The sequence below is a fragment of the Arctopsyche grandis genome, chromosome 4, assembly GCF_051622035.1.
Source record: "Arctopsyche grandis isolate Sample6627 chromosome 4, ASM5162203v2, whole genome shotgun sequence".
NCBI classification, from domain to species: Eukaryota; Metazoa; Arthropoda; class Insecta; order Trichoptera; family Hydropsychidae; genus Arctopsyche; species Arctopsyche grandis.
Genome location: NC_135358.1, coordinates 31,210,841 through 31,228,406, shown reverse-complemented (window position 1 = coordinate 31,228,406; position 17,566 = coordinate 31,210,841). Strand labels below are relative to the sequence as shown.

Genomic DNA, 17,566 nt, shown 5'->3' with positions numbered 1-17,566 from the left:
TGCAATTTGTCACGCGAAATAAGGGTGCTTTAAAATTTGTCGGCTTCCTGGAAAATACTTCAAACTTTTAGTATTATATACCTTTTTGTGTAATTCAACACAGTCTAAGAAGAATGCTACTTTTGATATCTAACATTAAGGGGTAATGTAATGTTATTTTTTTTTAATAATATTTGACATTTTTTTATGTAATTCTTTCCAAATTATTATTGGAAAAACCATAAATGTTATTGTGATGTGATGCAATAATAATAATTTATAACTTTTAGTCAATTTTCAATATTTTTTACCAATATTAGTTGAATTTTCAAGAGTCCTGTTAGTTATAAAAAAAATATATATACGTGGATTGGTTCCATCAGGCAGAACTACGGACATATTTTGGAAATTTGAAACTGGACGAGTCATATCATATTTTCATCAAAAACTTTAAGGCAACATACATATAATATTATCTTATATACTTTTCTTCATTTCGAGAAATATCCCGCAAAAAATTAAGTATAATGATTTGAGTTTAAGCAATATTTAAAATACTGGTGGTCTGTAATACTTATTCTGCTTTTCCAGCGAGCGGACACATCGAATTAAAATAAGTGATACCAATTTGGGAATTAAGTCAAACAGAAAGTGTTTTCGGAACTGAAAGTTGGACTTTAAAATATAACGGCTCATACATATGTACATATTTTTCAGGATAGATATTCAGTAACCAACTTTCGCAGTGATAACTTAACACAATGCAGAATTTTTTTAAGGGCAGTTTTATGACTACCCAACCAATATCTAGGTTTGTATTTCAAAATTGATTTTCAGCAACGTTCGTAGTGTAGTGATGACTCAACACGATGTAGATAATATTTAAATTTAGTTTATATTAAAAAACAAATTTTCAGCAGCTTTTGCATTGATAACTATTCGTGATGCAGTTAATATTTTAGAATAGTATTACCTTTTTTGAGACTTTTGTTTCAAGATAAATTTTCAGCAACGTTTGTAGTGATGATTCAAGATTATGCAGTTAATATACATAGAGGAGCAGTATTGCAACTGCCCAACCATTATATAGGCTTATATTTCAAAATTGATTTTCAGCAACGTTCGTAGAGTAGTGATGACTCAACACAAATAAATGCAGTTAATATTCAAAAAGATGACTCATCTTGATGCAGATAATATTTTAGAATAGTATTATCTATATCGAGGCTTTTTTTCAAAAGATTTTCAACAACGTTTGCAGTGATGATTCAACACGATGTAGTTAATATATATGTAGAAGAGTATTACGACTGCCCAACTCTTATCTAGGCTTATATTTCAAAATTGATTTTCAGCAACGTTCGCAGTGTAGTGATGATTCAACACGATGTAGATAATATTTAAATGCAGTTTATATATAAAAAAAAATTTCATCAACTTTTGCAGTGTCGACCCAATCATGGTGTAGATAATATTTTAGAATAGTATTATTTTGCATAGATATATACCAGGAAGATTTTCAGCGACGTTCGTAGCGTAGTGTCGATTCAAGACGATGCAGTTAACACATTTTATGCGGGGAGCTGTGACTAATCGCTTGCGACCTACCGCGGGCAATTACATATTAGCGTAATCCCGCTATTATTTGCAAATTACATAAAATGTTATAACTTTCAAAGTATTCAACATATTTTTATATTTTTTTCAATATCAAATTCACCAAATCCCGGAGCAGCCGAACATCCAGATCCAATTAACATAACAAAAATAAAAAAAAAGTATTTATACTTTACCCGACGATAACCACCAGACTACATAATCGGTAAAAAAAAGTTTTTTAAAAACTAACCTTTTCTTAGTTTTGTATATAATATTAAGATATATAAAAATATTTATAAAATAAAATAAATAAATAATAAAAAAATAAAATAAAAAGACAATTTAAACAATATTTCAACAACAAATGTACTACCATATAATCTATAAATATATAAAATGTGTAGGATTTCATGATAAGGATTTCAATGATTGGGATTTCAATCAAAATTATGATCCCGGATTGAACGTACATATGTATGTAATGATATAAAGGTTTTCAACAACTTTTGTAGTGATGACTTATCATGATACGGATAATATTTTAGAATAGTATTATCTATATAGAGGCTTTTTCTCAAAATAGATTTTCAGCAACGTTTGTAGTGACGATTCAAGACGATGCAGTTATTATAGAAGAGCAGTATTGCAACTGCCCAACTCTGATCCAACAAATAAAATTAATCAAGAGAAAAAAAATCGACTAGGCAGTTATGTACATTCGCAAGTGGGCAGTCGCGCAACCGATTGGTAATATTTAAATGCAGTTTATATAAAGAAAATTGGATGCGGTGCGCATCCGCTCTAAAATCGCCAGACAAATTGAACGACAGATTAACGGACGGCTGCTTTAAATGCAATTCTCGTCTTCTCGAATGATAGATTGCACATCAGATGACGGGTAACCTTTCGATGTGCACAGATGCAATTATTAAAATTGAGTTGGATCTTTCAGGCGATTTTAATAAGGGAAGATTCGATAAGTTCCGAATCTTGCCTTATTAAACTCGCCAGAAAGATCCAACTCAATTTTAATAATTACATCTGTGCACATCGAAAGGTTACTCGTCATCTGATGTGCAATCTATCATTCGAGAAAACGAGAATTACGCTTAAAGCTGCCGTTCTGTTAATCTGGCGATTTTAGAGCGGATGCACCAAACCCAGAAAATTTCATCAACTTTTGCAGTGATGATCCATCGTGGTGCAGATAATATTTAAAAATAGTGTTGCGACTGCCCAACCCTTATCTAGGCTTATGTTTAAAAAATTGATTTTCAGCAACGTTTGTAGTCTAGTGATGACTCAACACGATGCAGATAACAATAAATCGAAAAACAATGTTTATATCAATCAAAGTGCCAGGGCGACCTGGCTCAAAAATAAGTACCAGGTCGGCGACCTGGCCCGACTACACCACTGCTTCCAACCTACTATGTCGCCATTCTTTGAGTATGATTAATGTACAATTCATATATGTCTCGTTAATTTGCGAGTTTTCAGTGTTTCGTAATTCAATGACTTGTGTAATAAATTATTATTTTGAATAAAAACACTAATAATTTTTTTTTACTATCGCCATCTATGTTTCAAACTAATAAACAAATGTCAATGGTAGACATCAAATAGAATGTCGGCGGGCAAATTACAAATGCGTCTTACACGATATATTTGCACCATCGTATTGGCGGAGGCTCCATTTACTTATATTGATTGGTTATGTGAGAATAAACTGAAAGTGAACTTAAGTAAGACTAAGATGATGTGGATGAATAATAAAAAAGTTGCGAGTGATGTGATTATGGATGGGAGAGTGGTAGAAGTAGTAGATAATATTAAGTATTTGGGCATTTATTTGGATTGTAAATTAAGTTTTAAGGTGCACGCAGATTATATTATTAAAAAAATGGCAAAAAAAGTTGGTGTACTTTGTAGGTTAAAAAATTTATTAAGTATAAAAAGTAAAATGTTGGTATATAATTGTATTGTACGGCCTCATACTGTATACTGCGCTACAGTCCTCAATCTATTTAGTGGTTTGTGTATTGATAAACTGCAGAAAGTGCAGAATAGAGCAATGCGTGCAATTTTGAATGTGAGGAAACGTAAGAATGTAAGAAGTATGTTAGATGAATTGAAATGTTTGGACATTAGAAATAGTCTTAAAGTAAGCACTTTATAGTTTATATATAAGCTAGATAAGAATCTATTACCCAAATATTTTAATAATCATATAGTTAGGAATAGAGATATACATAATTATAAAACAAGAAATAGGAATAAATTAATTATAGGTAGAGTTAAGAAAGCTAAAACTGCAGGAGGTGTTTTTCACAGAGGTGTTCAAATGTATAATGCCCTTCCTGAAGGCATTAGAAGTTCTAATAACATTGCTGCTTTCTTGAAGGGTGTTAATGGATACCTTTGTGGAAGATGATATATAATTTTTGTTGCTATTTTGTTATTTTGTATTAGATGTATTAGCAGTTTTGCTATTTGAATAAATAAATAAATAAATAAAATGAGCAAAAGTATGAAAACGATCGGATAAGAGGCAAACTTTTTCCTGAATTGTAATCGTAAGTGAAACGTAAAAAATGTTGCATTGTTTGTAATTGGCCAGGAAGGCGCAGTGGGGCTTACCTGTAAGGCCTTCCTGGTATATACATACATATGTAAAAAATAAAAAATAAATAATAATTCGCAAGTGGGCAGTCGCGTAACCGATTGGACTGCTTAAAAGAAACCATGAAAATATGTAGGAGAAAAAAATGATATCCAAAAGAGAGTCTTACCATGCTAGGCGCGAGGTAGTGAGCCGCCTTGGGGGCGTGCAGTTCGCAGAGTGCGGCCGCCGGCAGGTGGTGCAGGGGTACGAGGGGCGGATGATGTGGAGCCTGCTCGTACAGTGCGGCCGCTAGGGGCGGCGCCGCCAGGGGCGCCGGCTGCAGCAGGGGCAGCGCCGGGCAGCACCGGCAGCTCTCGAGGGGCCGCCCGCCCGCCCCCACAGGGCAGTACGACAGGTACGAGTGAAAATACGTGGTGGATGTTGGGGAGGAGCGGGCACACCGCACGCTCACCGCCAACGCCTAACCTAACCTAACCGACTCTAACCTAACCTCACCAACTTCACACAACCGGAACTTTACTTTACTTTACCCTAAACCTAATCACAACTTATTTCACTAACTATTTTCTATATATTAATTAATTAATTAATACCGACAGTAAATTTGGCAACTGTTCATATGTAATTGACTTGACTATTGATTATATATCTATATTATATTATTATTATTTTATATATGTATATATGTATTTCTTATGGGCTATGCAAGTTTTACGATAAATACGAAGTGGGTAGACGTGAAACACGTATAAGCGATATAAATATATATATAAATATATATATTACGAAAAAGTCTTCTGAAAGTTTACAATAAACAGTGCGCAAGAGCGAAAAAGGATTGTCACACAGTACAGTCGAGTAAAGATTTATACAGGCGATTTTAAGGACTACGAGAAAACGCGTGTTGTATAAAGATCATAAAAAGGAGTGTAAATAGTGATTGTCGAAAGATTGTCAAGACTTTTTTTTATTTAGATTTTAGATTTTAGATTTAAGATTTTAGATTTTAGATTTTAGATTTTAGATTTAAGAGAGGTGAGAGATAGTGATTATTTGTTTTTTTTCTACTACACTACGATTTGATTATCTCCACGCAACTCTTGTTTCATTATTTTATTTCAAATAATGAAACGATTAATACTAATTAATTTAATTTATATTTTACACATACGATATATATAATGATAATAAAAAAAACGTCAACTTTTCCTTGGATGATATCCGAGCGAATGCAAACACAATAAATGATATGTGCCTGGTTTTTTTTTAATTATTTATTTTACATTCGAAAATTTGACTTTTTGATTTAACTATATATATATATTTTAATTTAATCAATAAACTCCTATCAATATATATTGCACAAAAATACACATTTATTTTGACAACTATTAATTTTCGCCTTTTCCTTCGCTCAAATGACAAAAAATGTGAAATTCGGTTTATATGCTAGTCTTTGGTTTACTTATTTTTTTATTATTTAATTTTAATTAATATAAAAAATTTCAATATTTTATACAATATTCACGTTTTACGTACGAACCTTTCTTTTTTTTTTTTAATACTTCCTATATTTTTTTTCTTCTTATACTGTATATATCCGGACGGTGTTCTTTACTCTTTTTTTATTTTTTTATTTAAATATTTGAAGGAATTTTGTTATAAGAAGATAATCCGATTGATTTTATTTTTCTGTGTATGTGAAAGACGATACTTTTGAATGTTGGAAATTTGAGTTTTGAATTTTGTACTGGTTGGCGGTCAGTTGCGATGTGCGCCTGGACTGAGGGAAAACTGTCGGTGGGGAAAACCTTTGGAGTCGGCCAATCGGCGACACTGCGAGGAAACGGTGAGAGTTTTTCCTTCCTTTCTTACTGTTGATTTGTCTCGGAATCTGCTGAGGGGTGAGAGGGTCGCCGCTGACGTCTTCGGGGCAGTTTGACAATTCTGGGTAGTTCGTGGCTGCGAGCTTAACGCGAGGCTTTCGAAATAGCGGAGAAAGTTCTGACGGGAAGACAAAACAGACATGTCAACTTTTGCTACAAACACTCTGACTTCGAAAACAAATATTACTATTTCAACGGCTATACATTTGGAATCGTACCGACAAACTTCGATACGTTTTCCGCAAAAAACAGTTTGCGAAAAAACTTTCGCCGGAAACGTATCGAAGTTTTATATGCACATAAATATTTTGAATTAAACCCATCAACCAGAAATAAATCTTATTTTAAAAACGAATCGAGACTTAGTTCGTTCATCAGAACCGAGCAAATGAGAAACTTCGTTATTCCTTATTATTGTTAGAAACTTTTCATTGACAATTTTATCATACAAAACGAAAAAAATCAGCAACTTTGTACGATTCGGAGAGAGTAATAAATAAGAAAATTTACTTACCGTTTTATTAAGTCACTGAATTTTTTTAAAAGTTACTGAAAGTTTTTAGAAAAAAACTGACCATTTCATGTATTGCTAAAAATCATATATTAATTAAAAAAAAAGTGTGATAAAAGTATGAAATGAGACGAACTTTATTACGTCAGATTATTCAAGTAAACCAAAGTTGTGGCATAAACTTTACTTGTCGTTATTATTCATTGAATTTATTTCAAAGTTACTGAAATTTTTTTTTATTTATTTTCATGTGATAAAACATGTCAAAAATATTATCAAAGTATGAAATAATACAAACTTTTACAAATTTAATAAGTTAAAAGTAAAGTTTATGCAGTTTTGTCTATTTCGTGCTCAATTTTGTTGAGTGCGTACAAAGTTTGTCAACTTTTACTAACATATAGGTCAAATAAAAATCAACTGACTTACTTTTTGCAATGTGTAGAATTTGATTTCGTATGATGGAAATGTAAAAAGAAACTTGGAAAAAATTTTTGGTCAGTTTTTAAAGTTTTTTTTTTGCAAAAATTTGGAAGATTCGCCTAGGACTTACGCAGTTGCTCAATTGGTCGATTCTTTTATGGGAGTTTTTGAAGTCGGAGTGTGCGAAGCAATGGGAATTTACAGCGAGGCTGGTGCGAGGGTAGATTCTTGTTGGGGGCCGCGTGTTTCCGGCGACTTCCGGCGAGCGGGGACGAAGACAGGGGGGATGGTGCCGGAAGACAGACGGACAGACAGAGGGGGCGCGCTTCTGCGGCCCCGCACATATATATCTTCATGTGAAGGAGAAGCAGACAGTGGGAGACGCGACGTAAGCGCGCGTCCAGCCCCGGTGGCCGCTCGCGTCAAACTGCCAGCGGAGGAGCAGCCGCCGCCTCCGGGCGCCGCTTGCCGCCCCCTGGCCTACCCCCACGGCCGCCCAGCCTCCCCCGAGCCCCCACTCAACACCTAGCGCTCCCGCCGCCAATATGCTCCAGCCCGGGAGACCCAACTCCAGGTATTCCAAATATGACCCACTCCCCCTATTCAGCTCAATCATAATCCAATTTTCTATATTATCCATTTTAATACAATCCATTCCTACCCGTCTTGTACTTATTTCCATATTTTTAAAATTACTTCATCAGAACTCACATATCAATCTTAGATTCATATACGAAGACCCACCCCCACTCCGCGGAGAGATACGTGCACTGCGCTACGATACCTTTTTCAAAGAGTGGGGGTGAACCATATAATATATAGTGAGCCGTAAATCTATATTTTTTATTTTATTTTATTTTAAAAATTAAGAGACTTGACAGGTAGCCCCAAATCTGAAGGGGCTGTTTATTGTTCAAAGATTGTAAATGCATTGTTAAAGGTTTGCCGAACCTTACAAAGCATTTACAACAATTGAACAATAATCTGAAGGGTTTCCGGCCCCTTCAGATTCCGACCTCTTGTAATAATAATAGCAAATCAAGAATAATAAAAATCATAAAAAAACATCATAACAAATATGTACATACATATAATAAAAAACTAATAAATAAGATTGAAAAATTATATCGGGCTATTAAGGATGTGTTCCACCAACTCAACCAATGTGCCAGTGAGTTAAGGAGTCGAATAGCTCTCGAGAGGGGCGAGTTCATGAGCACGTTTGATTTAGCCCTAATTGGCAAAAATATATCATGCTTACGCAAAACCCTATGATTTACCGGGGCCCAGAATTTTAGTCTCTCCAGGATAGCGGGATTGTGAATCTCTCCTCTAAGTAATTTTACGAAATGTTTCCCAAGAAATAAATCTCTTCTCTTTGCCAGGGAGTTGAAATATATATATGTAACAGTGAAAGCATATTTCAAGTGAAAATATACTTTTACTAGTACGTACATACAAACTTTGAATCAGCAAAGTGAATATTTGAACTATAAATTCGTAACATATAAACTTGTAACAAACAGTACTTTATCCAGGTGCGAAATTAAAAGTATATATGTATTGTATATATAGGTATTTACAGTTTCATAAACCTTGACGAATGCGTTCTCATTCTAATTATTTAATATGTACATATGTATATGTTACAGTGAAAGCATATTTCAAGTAAAAATATATTTTCACTAGTGAAATAATTAGAAACGGTTCCTGTAAAATTGGCTTTTCCTTCCCAATTTTCTGTTGCAAACCTTGAGTTATTGTTATATGTCAGGTTTCGCCAGATTTCTCACCATATAGATGTCTCTGTGGTTGTTTATCGAATGTAAAAATTCGTATTGTTGCAATAAAAATGTTATCAATCGTATTTATACGATGTTTGTAAGATCTGAACATAGATGTCAGGTATTGTTTCGATTGACATGTGTATGTATGTAATAATTATGTATTTATGTATATGTCTCATTAATTATGATCGTGTAATAAATTAGCCGTAGTGATGACCTGGAGCTAATCTGTGATGTCACTATGGCGAAATTGTAAAAAATAAATAAATATAATAAGCTGAATAGAATATTATATAATCATGATATCATGAGGTGGACTTATTTATCTATTGTTAAAAAGTACACCAATCACATACTGATCTGGTCCTTTTCACTACACAATCATACATATGTATGTACGAACTCAAAGGTACAGTTACTTTACTACGAGCTGAACAATACACCCACTCCGGCTACGTACGACAGAAATTCAGTGATATTTATATGGCGTAGGCGTACTACGTGTACAGTTTGGGCGAAATAAAAATTAAATGTCGAATAAAAGTGCTAGGCGGCGAGCGTGTTAGGTATAGTGTCTGTGTGACGTAACAGGCGATGGTTATATCGTCGTCCTTGTCTGGCTCGTGGCTTCGACTGCAGGTAGTGTGCTCGGTCTCGCTCGCACTATCACAGGTAGACAGGTGCGGCCAGGTACACCTGAGCGCAGGCGCAAAGCCACTCGAAGCCGCTCCGCGCCACGGATATCACCGGACGCGCGCTGCAGCCTCCGGAAAACTTTTCCAACAGCGAACATCTCTATGAAAGGACGTGCAAAACGTCTCGTAATCGGATTCGCGAAACACTTTCATGTTGGTTTAATTGAAATTGTTAATAAGCGTGCAAAGTTGATAGGACTGCGGATTGTTCGATGGAGTTGAAAAGTTTATGCGAATCTTTATGAAAGGCTTTCAGAATTTTAATAACTGTTGAAAATATTTAAATATATATTTGAAGATACATATGTACAAATACATACTTGATCAGAGCGAAGAATGCGAATTTTATGTAGATTACAGTGGAAAACTCGTGTCGTATCGAGAAAATTTATATTGTATCAGTACATTAAAACGTGTCATTTTGGCCTGCTACGATTTCATACGATTTGAATATTTTTTTGTAATGAAAATGTAGATATATTTAACATACTTGGGGGAGGCGGCAAAGCCGATAGACACAAGGGGTTTGATTTATACATATGTTATCAATTTATACATCTTTGTAAATTAAATGAGAAAAAAGTAAAATAGATTCAAAATGACAATATTAAAATAAAAATAAAAAAAAAACTAAACAAGATATTACAGAAATCCTTAAAAAGTTTAAGAAATACATTAAGGTTATTTTTAAAAATAAAAATATCATTGGGAAGACTATTCCAAACTAAAAACACTCTGTTTGAAAATAAAGAATATCTGATTAATTTATTGGATTTTTTCTTTTTGGAGTCTAAGCGAGTGTCGGCTGAGGTGAGTGTTTTCGTTGAATGTAATAAGATTGGACATATGACATTTATAATGATTATTTAGTATTTTAAAGACTTCAATTAAGTCGCCTCTTATTCTCTTCGTCTTCAGTGAGATTCATTCTTTTCAATATTTCATTATAAGAAAGAAAATAATATACCTAAAGTTTATCTCCAAAAAAAATTAATGATGAAAATAACGTCGGAATCATGAAAAAAATTTCGATTTTCTGAAATACCGCGTCAAAAAATGTGGCGCGCTATTTGAGAGATTCTGAAAAAACAAACGACATATCTACATACATATGTACTTTTTCGCTATTTTGAGTTTTTTTTTAAATATAATGTTACTTTGATGCGACGCAAGTTTTCCACTAGGTCCATCGTGGGAAATCTAAAATTTGCATTTTCAGTTTCGGTCTAATGTATGTACATTCATATTTTACTTTAATTTAAGACAATTTATACAATATTTCGTTTAATATATTTATAATTGTTAGAACTTAAAACTGCTCTTGTCAATATATTCAACTAATAGTTTTAGCCGGCTTCGTTCGGTATTTGTAATATAAACTGCTTCAACATGGATAATCTAATAGTAAACATTTTATTAATTTATTTGAATAGTTTTATTTTATTTTATTTTTTTTGAATATTGATTTGTTTTTTTATTATATTTAACGTCACGGATTCTATGAACCAAAACTTACATACATACTCTCTTTCGAAATAATACATTAGATAATCGTTTTGTTTTTCTTTAATAAGACTATAGGTATAATATCATTTCTAGAAGTGTATTTGAAAATAGTCACGAAAAGGTAAAATAAGTTTTTGTGAAACAAAATTAGAACCACTTATGTATATTAAATTTATATGTTCATTGCAAAATGCCAAATATAATGAAAGATACGTAAAGATAATAAGTATTAAAATAGAAATTTACTTATGTAAATATAGAAATTTAAATGCTTTGAATTTCATATATAAGCCGGTGAATAAAAAAGGCGTATTGGGAATAATTTTCGAGGGGTTCGTTCTATTTAGACTTCAGACGGGACTTGTGAGGCTTACAACCTCACTTGTAGGTTTGCACGTTGTCTAAAATTTACAAACTGCTCTTGTTAAGCCCCAGAGGAACTTGCGGGGCGCTAATGCATTTCGACCATTTGTACGACGTCTGGACGGCCACATCAGAGGGCTCCAATTCTAATTGGATACGGTCATTTATTCGCAACACATTGAGCATGAACGAAACAACCCCCGAGCCCGAAGGAGGTGTGGGGGGGGGGGGGGAGTGTGGCGTCTTTTGATATTAATAGAAAATAATTTATGTATTCGAATTGTAGTGGGAAACCTTTTTGCATTCGCCGTTCTGGATTTCCGCGCGCCAGTTAATTTTCTGTAGTGGTCCCAGGTACGCGCGGGCAAGATTAATGGTTGTGAAAGAGGTAACCGCGCCGCGGTTTGAAAAATACCTGCTAGCATGAACAATGAGAATCGGAATGAGGTATGGACCTGAGCTGAGCTCGAGGGGGGAGGGTGCACTCCTAGTGGAGTATAGTGAGGTGTATTAACGGCTCAGAGGAAATGGGGTAGTTTTGGAGGCCGGAAGGCGACCGAAACAAAAACGATCCAGTTTCCACTTACATACTACACATACGATCTGGTCGATTGAAAAAAACCGCACATTCCCAACGTAGAAAAGGATTCGAGTAACTTTTAAAGTGAGGGGAGCAATTCTAAGTCGGATGTGAAACAAAACACCAAGTTGACAAGTTGCGCTTAGTCCCTGACGTTTCGATTGCAACGATAAAAACAGTAGTTGCGTGTGGGCAGCTGCTAAAATGTCTATTTTTTACAAGCTTTTTATTAGCTTCACTTAGTTTAATGACATTCCTGCCCGATCAAAAAATTATGATCTGATTTTGAACCACTTCCACTCTTCAAGTCGCTTTGATATCTTACCGACATACAGGGGTTAATTAAAATTGAGAAAGTTAATGTCTCCGACACGAAGCTAGAGGAGTTTAATCATTAAGTAACTCTTGTTTCACATTGAAGCGATGACAGCTAGATTTACACAACGCACAAGCTGAAGAGTTGAACAGTCCACTCTCATTTACTCTCATCAAGCTTTAAAACTTTTTCATATACGTTTTCAATTCACTATTCTATTCACAACTATTGACATGTTTTGAGAGATGTTCTGGAGCATCCACACTCCTTATTGGAAGACCAATGGAAGTAACACGGAGGTTACCGATAAAAATATATTTAGAATCGAGACTCTTTGCTGCCGGGAAAGCCTACGGTGATATTAGCAGAGTGAAATTACTATTTTTACAGCACATTGAAGAATTAGATTGCTCTAAATTACATAAGTGACAAAACACATTATATTTAAAATTAAAAAGCTAACACTTATATTGTGCGAGGCTTTTTACACGCTCGTTGTGTGTTAATGGATAATTGATTTGACGTCATTGTGTTTTACTAATTTAATATTTAAAATTATTTTATTTAAGCTTACGTATAAGCCTAGGAGAAATGGTATGGTTTTGCTTTAATGTAAATTGGGAAAACTTTTTATTTTTTCTGGTGCGGAAATAATCGGTTTGGGCTTGTGATGGGTATGGAACGGTCATATGAATTCCTATTGTCATATGAAACCGGAAAATTCTTCCAGGAGGTGGTATATTTAGGTAATACATATGTGCGTACGTCTTTCCTCTTTCTTTCCGGGAATGCGGCATGCGTTGTAATGCCAGAATAAGGAATGCAATTCCCGTTTCCATTCCCGTTTCGTTCCCGTTCCCGTTCCAGTTCCCGTTCCCGTTCCTATTCCCGTTCCCGTTTCAAGTGATGGTTGGAGCTCAACTAACGTCTCTTCAACGCCAAGTCGTCATAAACCAACTGGTAACGTGGTAAAATAATAATAAAACGTAACAAAATAGACAAACAGATAAACAGACATTAAATTTTATATCGTATAAACATAGATATTCATAATCTTATTTAGGCCAGGATTTGAGCGCACGACCCTTAGCCGATAAACAATCGAGATATTCACTAAATATATATTATTAAAATTTATCATATTTTCTTTGTGAAAATTGCGCGCAATTTTAGTGCCATCTAAATATGCTTCTTATTTCTGGGACAAAACTCGTATCAGGGGACATCTCGCCGGTGTATATTTAATTTAAATTAATTCACCGGACTACTGCGACGCGACTACCGGGATAAGGACGAATCAGGAGGGGAATTGGAGGGGCGGGTGTAGAGGGGAGGGGTCGGGGGAGGGGAGGGGTAGGAAACGTTTTCAAAGGGAGGCCTAAAGCCACGGCTGGCGGAAATCAAGGGCCGGACGAGGGAAAAGGGCCACCGGGCAAGTCACAGGAGAAGCGAATAAACAGACCCATCCCTCAGCGTCACCCCCTCCCCTCCCCCCGCCCCACCTCCACCCCTCTTCCATCAAGGAGACAAGAAATTGAATGTTACATCAGCGTCGGCATAGAAAAAGCGGATCAAGTCGAATTAAACGTAAATAATACGAAAAACAAACAAAACCAGCCGGGAGATGTTTTATACAGTGTTGAGGAAAATTTTACTATAGACGGTATTACGTGTAAATATTGCACGAAAAACTGAACGATATCTCAAGTCGCGACGTGGTTCAAAGCATTCGACTATTGATCTAGCTTATAAGAATACTAATTTAATTCCATTAGAACTTTTGCCATCATGATAGCGTCACATCACATCACATCTCATCATCATCATTATCATCATGGATGTATGTATGTATGTACATACATATATAGGCTCTTCCTCTACTCTGTTCTAAGCTTCACTTGTCCATCTAACCTCGCACATGTTCCTTTCTATGTTTATCCGTATCACTGTAATGCTTTTGAAACATCTCAGGTGCCATTTGAACACTTGTCCACTTTTACACCAAGCATAAAACATAAAGCAAAATTTTGGAATTCGATGTCTAAGCTTTGCAAAAATCTCACATAAAGTGGCATTTTTACTTTTTTTTTAATTTGAAAACAAGATTCATTCAAATACTCTCCATCCAATTTCATTCATATTCTGATCTCTTCTTATTTTCAGACATGTACCCACCCTTAACCCTTGCCCTTGCTCTAAGTATAAATGCATAAAACTGCATCAGGCATACATATAACCAGCCAGCATAGATCAGTGGTTAGCGTGTGACGCTTTCAATTGTGTGGTCACGGGTTTTATGCTTGGCTGTGCTGCTGGTCACATATAAGATATGTGACTCCTTATTTTGACACTTTATTTGATTTAATTGGAAATTGGAAACCTGTCATATTTCTCTAAAAACTCGAGCTTATAACATCTAGAAATTTGGCGATTTATATAAACAAAGCTAATGTATTGAAATTTATCAAAAATTTATATACACATACACATAGATGTCAATGAATGTCTGTTTGTCTCTCTGTCTCGTATAGGCTCCTAAGTCACTCAAACGATTACGATTTAACTTTCAGAATTTGTTGTATGCATTTCCAGAAAGCTTACTGTAAAAAAAATCGCCCAAAAACGGTAACGGGAATGAGTGGCATTGCAACGCAATAATTTCAAATATTTTCGCGTCGCGATCTGCGTCGTTGGGGTAAAATAAACAAACAATTGAATAATTTCAAATGTGTTCGCTGCTTGCATTTTTCCAACAAATGGGAATGGGAACGAGAACGAGAACGGGAACGGGAACGGGAATTGCATGCGTTATTGTGGCATTGCAACGCATGTCGGGTTCAGCTAGTTACTTTATAAATTGTTTATCGATATTTGTAATTGGCCGGAAAGGCACACTGGAGTTGAGCCGTTAAGCCTTCCTGATATACATATGTGAATAAAATAAAATAAAAAAATCTGAAGAACGTTAACAATTACGTTTTACGTGGAAACAAAATTAACACTAATCAGTACTCTTTTGAAGGAAAGGAGATGAATTTATTGCTTTATTTGTACATGTACATATAGTCCAAAGTTCGTTATACATGTATTAAAATTTCAGTACCACTAATTACATCATTCGTACGCCAAATTCATGAATACGATTCATCTGAGTATAATTCACAAGTTTTTTGATGTAGTCCTTTCATCACTGGGCCCAAAAGGACTGCGCAGACGGTCCAGCCCTGCATCCTCACCACATATTAACTTATGCATTATTTCTCTACAAAAGTGGTTTTACGTTCGCGGGCACGTCGTATATACATACGTATGTACATACATATATACATATGTATATGTATGTACGTCAGTGGCGTATATTGGGTGTGTGCTAGGTGTGCGGCGCACACCCGTGAAAACCAAAGACCACATAAAGTAGTATTTTAATACAAAATAATGTGTTGTTGTATAAACAGGCATTGATGTGTATGGTGTATTTACCGCGTGCGCTAAATGTATGGTGTATGGTGTGGTGTGCAGTCTGCAGCGTGTTGTGTGATGTGTGTATGTAGTTTGTGCGCCGCGACGAGAGAATACCTATGCCGTGCAGCAAATTGGTGGGTTTGGTTGGAGTGTGCAGGCGGATATTCGCTTGTATAGGTTTGTTCGCGATATTAAGACGTACGGTGTGCTACGACTTCAGAGCACCGCGCACCGCACCGCACCGCACCGCACCGCACCGCACCACTCGGCAATTGACCGAATGCGATGCGACACGTGGTCTCGTACTTTTTCGCACATTCGTATTTTTATGGTCATATCTCAGTCATACCTCTAATAACTAATAATGGCTAACAGTGTTCAAGACATTTTAACTATTCCGTTTTCAAATAGAAGTTTTGAGATAAAATTAAAAATAATTAAAGATGGGAAACCGTGTCCGTCTCTTCCAAATTTATCCAGTTTGCATAAAGAAAAAACAAAAGTTTACACTAGACATTTTTGCGTTTCAAATTATAAAAAATTCGAATGGATTACAGGCTGTGAAATTCGATCCAAACTTTTCTGCTGGCCATGTTTATTGTTCTCCAAAGATATTAATGTGTGGAACAAAGAAGGATTTGCTGATCTCAACCATTTGACAGCAGCACTGAAGAAACACGAAGGATCGCAGGCACACGTTCAATCATTTCTTTCCATACAAATGTTTGGCAAACAACGAATCGACGTATTAATTGACAGTCAACGTAAAGCCGAAATAAGTCGACATAATGAACAAGTAAATAAAAATAGAGATGTTTTAAAACGAATTATTAACGCAATAATCTATCTAGGAAAACAAGAACTGTCCCTGCGAGGTCACGACGAGTCATGTAATTCCGTAAACAAAGGCAATTACATTGAATATCTAAATGCTCTTCGAGAATATGATTCTGTTTTAGATACTCATTTAAATACTGCTACTACCTTTCGTTGTACTTCTCCAAGTATACAAAATGACATAATCGAAGCAATCGCTCATGTTATTAAAGTTCATATAAAAAATGAAGTAGAGTCAGCAAGTTTTATTGCTATTATTCTCGATGAAACTTCAGATATAATGACAAAATCACAGCTCTCAACAGTTTTACGTTTTGTATGTAAAGGCAATGTACATGAACGGTTTATTAGTTTTACAGACGTTAGTGCTGATAAAACATCTAATGGTCTATTCCGTCACGTGGTGAACATAGTTGAAGAATTTAAAATTCAAGACAAATTGGTTGGACAGACTTATGATGGAGCAAGTGTAATGAGTGGACACGTAAATGGTTTGCAATCCAAAGTCCTCAATGCTTATCCTTTTGCTCTTTTTACACACTGTTATGCTCATGTATTGAATTTAGTATTGCAGCAAGGTCTTTCTGATATTAAAGAAAGTAAATCATTTTTTCAAACTTTAAATGGATTGTCTACATACTTTTCAAAATCTTCCAAAAGAGTATTCGCTTTACAGGAATTTGTGACAAAAAGACTTCCCTCTGTAGCACCCACAAGGTGGAATTTTACATCTCGTTTAAGTAGCACAGTACAACAATACAGAAGTCAATTTACAGATTTTTTTCGACATGTTATAGAAAATTGTGAATTATGGGACACAGATACTGTTATAAAAGCACGAGGGTTTTTAGGCTTTTTAGAGGATTTTCAAACAATTAAACTTCTTCAAATTTTTTCAAAACTGTTTGGAATAACTGATGTTTTGTATAACATTCTTCAATCTAAATCTTCGGACGTTTTATATTGTTGTAAAAAAATTAATCATGTTTTGCAGCA

The 17,566-nt window shown here is 35.1% G+C and overlaps 1 protein-coding gene and 1 long non-coding RNA gene across 3 annotated transcripts in view; one reads left to right on the top strand and one right to left on the bottom strand.

Annotated features, from left to right (window-relative positions):
- The window catches only part of heph (polypyrimidine tract-binding protein 1 heph), a 386,050-nt gene that overhangs the window by 186,221 nt on the left and 182,263 nt on the right, over window positions 1-17,566 (bottom strand). The gene's annotated exons all lie outside the window — the stretch shown is intronic.
- LOC143910559 (uncharacterized) overlaps window positions 15,834-17,566 on the top strand; it is a 433,100-nt gene continuing 431,367 nt past the window's right edge. Inside the window, exon 1 of the long non-coding RNA XR_013260493.1 lies at window positions 15,834-15,910. This is a non-coding gene — a long non-coding RNA (uncharacterized LOC143910559). The remainder of the gene's footprint in view (window positions 15,911-17,566) is intronic.